We start from the raw sequence: 10,190 nt of genomic DNA on the forward strand, positions 1-10,190 counted from the left end.
AATTTACCGCTAAAAAAGTAAAATCAAGTGACAGTATAATATGATGAATTTTTCTTCTACAAATTGTTTGGTGGAGACAGGTAATGATATGACACTTCTCTGTTCAACATCCTTAAGACACATGAATATAGGATATAGTGATAAAAACAATAGTTTCATCTGGTTTTCTGCTTTAAAAATTAAATTAAAAGTCAAAAGATTCAATCTAATACAATTTAATGTGAAATTTTACATTAGCATCAATTTTAACTTAGCAACTTCTAATTAATTAGATTTCCATTTCATTTTATTCTGCCTACATTTACTGAACACCTATTACATGTCACACACCAGAAACATAAGCAATGACCAAACACAATTTTTTCACCCTAAAGTCCTAATAGCTTACAATGACACCATATAAAAATAGAATTACATGTTTTTAACTTTAAATTTTTAGTTCTATTTTGTAGTTGTATGTGCTCAGCTCACATGATAGATGTTTGCATTAATTTTTTCAGCAATACACAGTTTGGATAGTATAAAGAGAGGAGTTTGTTTATTTTGTATTCAGTTGTGACTTTCTTCAGTTTGCCTTTTGTTTTTAAGTATGTCCTCAATTGGTATTACATGTTCTGTTGAAATTTTACATCATTGAGAAATATATGGATTCAATTTTTAAGAGAATGTTACCTTCTGTTCACTGACTGGTAACCATAAAAAATCCATTACCCCAAATCAAAGAAATGTTTACAATTGAATATGTTTTCCACTATAACACTGATTAAGATATTGCTTACTTAGTTTTAAATTTTCTTTTTCTTTTTTTATTTTGTTGTATTATACCAATGTATAAACCATTGACTTATTTTATCAAAACCATGTGTATCTTTATGAGACACGGCGTATCTCTAGGAGTGACTATTCAGGAACTGAAACTAGAATTAAAGCAAGAGATATCATTATGCTTTCAATTGCTGACCAAAATCTTTTTAATATTGTCATGTAAATTAATTTTTGGATATTTCGATTTTAAATATTTATATTCTAAAATCTACAAAGAAAGATAAGTAGCACTCTAAAATTTCGTGTGTAGTTATTTTAATTGGTAGAGTCAGTGGAGTAGATCAAGTAGAGGGAAACTTAATGAATGCAATACATTTCATTCTGTGGATCCCTTTGAAATAATTTGTCCTGCAGTCATGACCATCGTGTATTTTATGTTACCCTGAAGCTATCAATGTTGGCATTATAATAAAGAACACTGGGAGAACGCTTATTAAAGCGGAAGACCTGTCACTTTTAAACGCATCAACTAAATCCTAAAAGCACCATAAAACCCTGTTCACTATCACATTCTAACATGAAGCAAGCTATATTCTAAATTATTTTTTGGCCGATAAATTAGACTTCTTTCTTATTAACAAATAACCCAAGTACAAGCTTGGATGCCCAAATGAGCATGACTCTCTTCCGGGGGTCTATTTGGGAAAGCACTGTGCACATTGTAACTGCTTCTGTTGCTCGCAGAACCTGGGGCTCCTCTTTGGGAATTGCTGTCAAAGTCATCATGAGCAAAGAATCTAAATGAAATGCTCTTTAATGATCACACTTTAGTTTCAAACAAAACTATGTAATCCAACTTGGTCATGTGCATTAGTCATCATATTTGGCTCCAGATGACTTTTGATTGTTTCTGAAAAACACATTTATTCTCAAAAATAGATTTGCTGTGATGTGTGGGGTTTTATTTGGCTTTGTTTTAATTTTACTATACTTTTTAAACACAAAAGAGCTGTTCCTTAAGTGTCCTGCAGTGAAACAGCATTCTAGAAATGAGTGCAAGTCTCCAGGCACCAGCTTTGAAGGGTTGCTCTGCCATGTTGAAGGAGAACCAGGCATCTGGGGGGCGGAGCAGATGGGAGGGGAGCAGTTGGGAACGTACGCTTCAGAGACAGACAGATCTAGTTCAAACCCAGCTCTGCAATGTGCCAGTGGACAGACTGTGCAACAGGCTTACCCTCACTATCAGTCTCAGTTTCTTCTTCTGGAAGAGCAGGATAGTGCTACCTATTTCCCAGAGCCCTTAGTGGACCTCATTGGAGAGCATAGGTAAAGGGCCTGGCCTGGTGCTTGGGATAAGATACACCTTCAAGGAATGGTGGCCAGTGTTAATTATCTTGAAAAAATTATAGTGCTTTGTCATGATACCTGATTGATTTCATACAGTGGAAAACTGTCAAGAACTGTGATAATTTTTTCAGGTAACAACACAAAATAAGTTGTTGTATAAAATACATGTGCAACTGAGTTCAAAATACAAAATATCTTGGACTTTGTCATGTACTACTATATGAACTGGAAATTACTCTGAAAATAGGATCCTGAAAAGCAAAGGGTTTGGAGTGCCCATGGGGGTTGAGTGTCATCTGCTGCTACCTTATCTAGCTCCAGGGGAAAATCCTGGAGATACCTAAGGCAGCAGGTGCTGCCCACCCACACAGCCTGTGTTGTTGCACACACAAAAAATTTGCAAACACAACAAGCAGTACATCCTGGCCCAGCTGTGCCTGCAGGGCTGTCAAATGCCTGAGAGAGGAGATTGGAATTTGAGAACACCAAGAAGAATCTTTGTGATTTCAGAAGTCCACTTGAAGAAGCTTTGGGGAAAAAAGGAAAAGTTACCATTTTCTTTTCTATTAAATGAGATTTTACAGTCTAGTTACTTAGCAACCTTTGGTTTGATTTTGAGGACTTTTTTTTTTGTATTATTATTCTGCTTTATTCTTGTCCCAGGTCTCCAGGTCCTCAGAGACTAAATGATGAAAAGAATTCTCTTTCTTACCCTTCCATTGTCCCCTGAGCCCAGGATTCCTTTGTCTATTCTAGGGCAGGACATCTGTCTTTATTTATCTCATATGAAGGCCCATTGCAAAGTCTTTTAATGCAGCAGAGTAAAGTGGTTAAGGCCAAGAACTCTGGAGCCAGCATACTTGGATTCAGATTCCAGTTCTGCTGTTTACTAGCTGGGTGAACTTGGGCTGGTGCCTTGACCTCTGTGTGAGGGAGTTTCTATATATGCAAAATGGAAATTGTAATATCACCAAGCTCATAGATTTGTGTTAAGTATTAAAGAAATTGATATCTGTAAGGCATTTAAACTAGTGTCTGGCAATAGTATGCAGTAAGCATTACATAAGTGTTACCTGTTATCTTTTTTTAATAGTTTGTAATCATGGGTTTAGATGCTCACATCATTCAGAATTCAAAAATGCTTATTAAAATTTCCATATTTTGCCGATTTAAGTTCGCAAAATCAAAAAGGTAATGTCACGATGTTGGTAAGGTATAGAAATGCAGACTTTGTCATGTACTGTTGACAGGGAGAATAAATTGTACAACCTCTTTGCAAGGAAAGTATTACAATTACAAATGTGCATGTACATTTTTTACAAAAGGATGATCTATTCATTTAGTACCCATTTTTTAAAAAGCCAGGAGAAGCCTATCAGCAGAGAGAAGCAGCAAAGCACAAAGTGTAAGAACAGAGACTCGGTAGATGGATGCCACAGGCCAAAGCCCCGGTCTGTTACTTCCTGGCTGCATGAACCTGGGCAAGTTTCTTGACCTGTCTGTGCCTCCGTTTGCTTATATACAAAATGAAGGTAACAATGCTACCTACTAGCATAAATACTTTTAAGCCACTTAAAATAATGCCCAGCAAACTGTAAGTGCCATCAAAGAATTTATCATAAAATATTTTTAAAGAGTCTGTCATACTTAGTGATCTATCACAGAAACAAAGAACAGAGTACCAGATGTTCTCACTCATGAGCAGACCCTGAACAATTACCATAATACTATAAGAAAGAGATTGGCAGTAGCAGGATACTGCCGGGGTGGGGGTGGGAGGATGCAACATCAGTAAGGGTACCTGATGTCAAACCAGGCAAAGTAGGGACTAAAGGGAGGCCCAAACTTTACCTGTATGATGACCACTTGTATACCTAATCCTGAATTGTACCCCACATCTTTAAAATAAAATATAAATATATATATTTTTAAAGAAAGCAAAGCACAAATGTAGCAGATTAAGAGCCCACCACACTAGTCAATTATGAGCACAACTAGATCCTCTTCTAACCCATTTCCAAATTAAATAACTTTTTAAAATACTAGAACACTTTCAAAAAATAGACTTAACAAGCTAGAATTTTTTTTTATTCCTTAATAGTTTATACCCCTAAAATTGGGGCATCTAAAACAAAGGTTTACCATAACTTCACTGTGAGCAGAGGGGGAAAAAAACTCAGCTCCAGCTCTCTGTATAATGTTTTTTTCCCACTTCTCCTGCTGGGTCCATCTTTATGAATAGGTATAGTGTATAAACACTGATACATAACTATAGGTATATTTCTCAGAAATGAAATGATGAAACAAAATGGCTGGTTTCAGTAAACTAAGGAACATTCCCTTCTCTGCACGATCTTGAAATGAACCAACTAAGGAGCAGCACATTCCGCAGCGTGAGGTCTTCCATGTGCAAAATTAGAGCCAAGGCGTATGGCGAGCCCAATGATCTGACCGAGCGAGCGCCTCTAAGTGCTTCCTAATGAAACCAACGCACACATTGTCCAGGAGGGCCGCAGAGCTCATTCATCTATGCATTGACAACGGCAAAAGATTTTACAGGGTGGTCATTTCCTCTGAATAGACATCTCCCCTTTCCCTGGCTGCTCCATCTTTGCACCATGAGCAGCAACTCCCTCTCCCAAGACCAACAATCCTCTCCAGAAAGTTACCAACGTTAAATCACTTATTTGCAAGTATATTTGTGACTGATAAATTGCACAGACTTTCATTTGGACAAATGTCCATTTTCTCTTACTAATTTGAACAAGGATTTTTAAAGACAAAACCTATCAAACATTAGATAAGCATTTTAAGTTAATGGACCATGTAGTCCTATTTCCCCACAAACTCAGAAGCATCATGTTATGTCCTATTTTTACAGCAACATCAATTATTAATATGTATATTTTTGCTGACAAAGGACCTTGCTATAAATGTAGGTTTCGTTATCTGGTTCTGGGTCATTAACTATGGAAAGCTTGTAAATATAATGGTTTATTCACATGGGAAGCCTTCATTAAGATGCATTATTCTACAACTGATGTATTTCAATATACAGTATACTACCGTGTTCTCTATCTCCCTTTAATATTCGTAATTTATTTTTAAATGAGTTGCTGTTTATGTGGTGAGTTAACAAATTTGAATTCCATATGACCAAAGTTGCTAAAGAGGAGAAGATGTTTTAGCCCAAAGGAAAAGCTGCTCATTAACATAGGACCTAAATATGTTATAACCTTTAAATTCAAAAGCAACTAGAGAAAGAAACTACAAATGACCCAAATGTATTTTTGTCAGAGAAAGTCTATATCAAGAAACACGCATGAATACACACATATTAACAACACAGCATGGTGTAATAGGAGAAACAGAACTAAAAGAGCCGGGAAGCCTTATTGCCGGCTTCTTCATTAATGTAGATTTGACGGGTAAGTCATTTAGTTCTGAACCTCCGTTTTCTCATCTGTTCAATGGGATAGTCATGTCCTTATCGCTACTTCAAAAGATGGATGTGGAACAATAAAGAAATGCAGTGAGAGACCACGTAGGACAGAGCACCACGCCAAGGCAGTTGTTATGAAAATCCAATGAGAGCTGAGTGTTTTCTGTTTTACTCATAGATGAGGGAAGTGTCAGGAAGTTTGTGGAACACTTCTTAACAGAGCTATTGACAAAACATCAATCAAGCCATTCATTCATTCATTCATTTTTAGGGATGAAGGGAGAAAAGTCTTAGCTAAAATACATTTTGTCTGTATACACCTATGAAGGAAATCTGCAAATAACAATGGGAACAATGTAATTGGTGGGGGAGCAACATCGAGTGATTAATTATACAGCAGAGAATTGTAACATTAATGCAAGACTTCAAAACGGTACACTTTCATCAGAGACAAAGAAATGTGAGCAGTTGCCACAGAGATCCATTTTAACATCCTCATGAAAAGAATTAACCTTAAAATAGCCATTGGAGAGATTAAAATCTACTCGAATTGTAAACTTCTATTTTGTACTTTTTTTTTTTTTTTTTGAGTTGGAGTCTCACTCTGTCATCCAGGCTGGAGTGCAGTGACACACTCATGGTCACCCAGTGTCTACCTGCTGGGCTCCAGTGATCCTTTCACCTCAACCTTCCAAGTAGCTGGAACTACAGACACACGCTACCATGTCCAGCTAATTTTTTATTTATTATAGAGATGAGGTCTCGCCAAGTTGCCCAGGCTGGTCTCAAACCCTCAGGCTTAGGCAATCCATTCAACCCGGCCTCCCAGAGTGCTGGGATTACAGGCTGACCCACTGAACCCAGCCTATTTTGTACTTTTAAAATGTAAACACTAGGAGTGAGAAACATTACCCAGAAGGTACAAGAATTGGATTTTTTGAATGATTAAATAAAGGAAATTCTATTTTTTATTGTTGCTACAAAATACCTAATACAAAGAAAAATCATGCCTTTGGGCACCTGTATAGTGAGACAATTAGATAATTTGTTTTTGTTTTTTTTAATTGGGGTCTCACTCTGTTACCCAGGCTGAATCATGGCCCACCGCAGCCTCAACTTCCTGGGCTCAGACGATCCTTCCACTTCAGCCTCCCAACTAGCTGGGACTACAGATGTGCACCAACACGCCTGACTAATTTTTTTATTTTTTGGAGAGACAAGACCTCGCTATGTTGCCTAGGTTGGTCTTGAACTACTGAACTCAAGCAATCCTCCCACCTCGGCCTCCCAGAGTGCTGGGATGACAGGCATGAGCTGCCACATTCAACAATTTGTTTATAACGTCATTCTTTAAAATGATTCTGTAATTCTCATTCTACATTCACTTTTTAAGTAATGTTTGCATTTTCCCCCATTATAAAAGTTGTACATTCTCATTTTATTAAACTTAGAAAATTAACTCATTTTCTTAGGTTTTCTAAGGCGTATATTTATAAAATATGATATATGTGATTTCCTTTTCATTTTTTAATGACCTTATGCATTAAATGGACACTATATTCCAGCAACATCTCCGTTGTGAAATCCCTCCCACCTCCAGAGGTTTATAGGCATTTCTTAGAGGGGGTGTATGTGTATGTGTGTGTACATGCTTGTTACATTTAACTATTTAATTCATTTGAAATTTATCTTGGTACATGACAGGAATTGAAACTTTAAGATAATTTTTTTTTCAATTAATTGATTTAAATGTATAGTTTTACTTCTGTTTTTTGTAAATACGATCTTGAATTTTGTCATATTCTTGTTTCAAAGCTTTTCAAAGGAACTTTAATGTTGTTCTCTTATCCCTGGAAATTTTTTTAATCCGTCACTCCCCAACATTCCTGGGTTTCACCCACTTAGTTGTTGGTGCAGCTTGGAGTGATGACAACAGTTACAAGCATGGAACATTCATGGAGTGCTCGTTCAGTGCCAGGCTCAATATCGTAGTGCCTTGTACAATATCATAGAGGTAGCCAAGCTATTAACCCAGACATTCTGTCCCCCAAATCCCAGAGGTAAGCTTTGGATAAGATCAACTAAGGCTTGATTTTCTACCTCAGCCATTTGCCCCTGTGTGAATTTGGGAAAGTTAATTAGCCTCTCTGGTTTCATTTCCTTTTTTTTGTTTTTTGGTTTTTTGGTTTGGTTTTTTGTCTTATTTTTTTTTTTTTTTTTTTGAGTTGGAGTCTCACTCGGTCGCCCAGACTGGAGTGCAGTGGCCCCTCCGGGCCACCGCAGCCTCGACCTGCTGGGCTCCGGTGATCCTTCCGCCTCAGCCTTCCAAGTAGCCGGAATTACAGGCATGCGCTACCAAGCCCGGCTGATTTTTTTTTTTTTTTTTGATTTTTTGTAGAGATGAGGTCTCACTGCCCAGGCAGGTCTCGAACCCACGGGCTCAGGCAGTCCACTCACCTCAACCTCCCAAAGGCGGGGAATTACAGGCTGAGCCACCGAGCCTGGCTTCATTTCCTTATATGATAATAATACTTGTCTGACTGGATTGTTGCAAGTGTTAAGACATTATTTCTTTTTGTTTTGTTTTGTTTTGTTTTGTTGAATTGGAGTCTAACTCTGTTGCCCAGACTGGAGTGCAGTGGCCGCTCCCGGCCACCGCAGCCTCAACCTGCTGGGCAACGGCGATCCTTCATCCTCAGCTTTCCAAGTAGCTGGAACTACAGGCGCGCGCTACCACACCCGGCTAGTTTTTTTATTTGTTGTAGAGATGAGGTCTCACCAAGTTGCCCAGGTGGGTCTCGAACGCATGGGCCCAGGCAATCCACTCACCTCAGCCTCCCAAGGTGCGGGATTACAGGCTAAACCAGATTATTTCAGCATGGTAAGTAGCACTAAGTAGGAGCTCAGGAAGTGATGTCTGCATTTTAAAGTTATTCTTGTAAACAACTCTTCCTTGTCCTCCTCCTCCTCCTCTTCCTCCTTCTCCTCCTCCTTCATCTTCTTTATCATCATAGTGTCATCATCATGATAGGTTTTGCAGGCCATGTGATCTCTGTCACAATATGAACATTGCAATTATAGTGTGAAAGTGGCTATAAACCATACATAAATGGATGTTGGTGGCTGTGTTTTGGTAGCACTTTATTTATAGAAATATGCAGTGGGCCAAGTTTCACTCATCAGCTATAAGTGGCCAGTTAGAGTTTCTGAATAATTATCAGAGTCACCTGAAAACTTTCCAAAACTACTGATTTCTCGGTTCTACCTTGGTAATGGGAATCTGTATTTTTTAAGTTTTCAGAATTTCAAAGAAAAAAATAATTTAAGAAGAATAACTCACTCATGTATTCAGAGAAATTTGAAGATATGTTGCATGTAAAAAAAAAAACAAAAACAACAAAAGACTTCCCCATGGTGGCTACCAAAAATAAAAAAGTAGCAAAGAAAGAATTCTGGGAAAATAAAGTTATGCCAAAAAATTTAAACAATAAGCACCCCAAATTTAAATAAATCCAAATCATAAGTAAACATAACTGAAAGTCAAATTGGTCCTGAAGATAAAGAAACCTCCTATAACATAGTGCAAATTGACAAAGAGGAGATGGAAAATATAAGATAAGTCCAGTCATGAAAGATCTGTCTGGTGGTCTGGCATTTATTTAATACTTGTTAAAGACAGAGAAATGAAGAAGGAGCCACAATAGAAGGAAATTTTGAAGAGTTGAAGGCATAATTCTTTCTATTGAAATGAGACTATAATGAATGAATGCATTCTGATGAACTTTCAAAACTCTAAGGGTAAAGCATCATAAGAGCTTTGGGGGGAGAAAGCAGCTTATCTACAAAGGAACAGCAAGTCACTGGCAGCTCTACATATTAGAAGTAGTGTTCTCCATGGGAACTGCCAAACTGCCATTCAAGTGGGAGGGGCCAAATGAAGGCATCTTTAGAAATGCAAGTACTTAGAATATTTATGGCTGCACACATTCATTCTGAACGTTACACTCAAGGTCATACTTCCAGCAAAATGAAAACTGAATACAAAAAAGAGGAAAAAGGTAAGCAGAGAAACTAGGACAACTTATAGCTGAGTTTAAGCAAATGCTGATTTTAAAAATTATTTGCAGTCTATGATTATAAAATTAAAGGTTGGAGAAAGAAAAGTAAACACATGCAGAGGTCCTAGACTTGTTCAAAGAAGCTGTAGATAATGATAAATTCTAGACAAAGATAGAAATATAGGAGTTAATTAACACGTTAAAATGTTAAGTAACTGATAGAAGATTAAAATACAATGTATAATTTTAAAATCCCTGCATGATAAGAATGAACAAGCTAACTTCATAAACCCAACAGAAAATAGGAAATAAAATAAAGGAAATGTATTATATAGAAAGGATGGCAAGATCAGCACTAAATGTTTCTTCTATACAATGAATGAAAAATTTTTTTTTTTTTTTTTAGTTGGAGTCTCACTCTGTCTCCCAGACTGGAGTGCAGTAGCCACTCCTGGCCACCGCAGCCTCGACCTGCTGGGCTTCGGCGATCCTGCCATCTCAGCCTTCCGAGTAGCCGGAATTACAGGCACACACTACCATGCCCGGCTGATTTTTTGATTTATTGTAGAGATGAGGTC

The sequence above is a fragment of the Carlito syrichta genome, unplaced genomic scaffold (assembly GCF_000164805.1).
Source record: "Carlito syrichta isolate Samal-C Ts95f unplaced genomic scaffold, Tarsius_syrichta-2.0.1 Scaffold298871, whole genome shotgun sequence".
Lineage (NCBI taxonomy): Eukaryota > Metazoa > Chordata > Mammalia > Primates > Tarsiidae > Carlito > Carlito syrichta.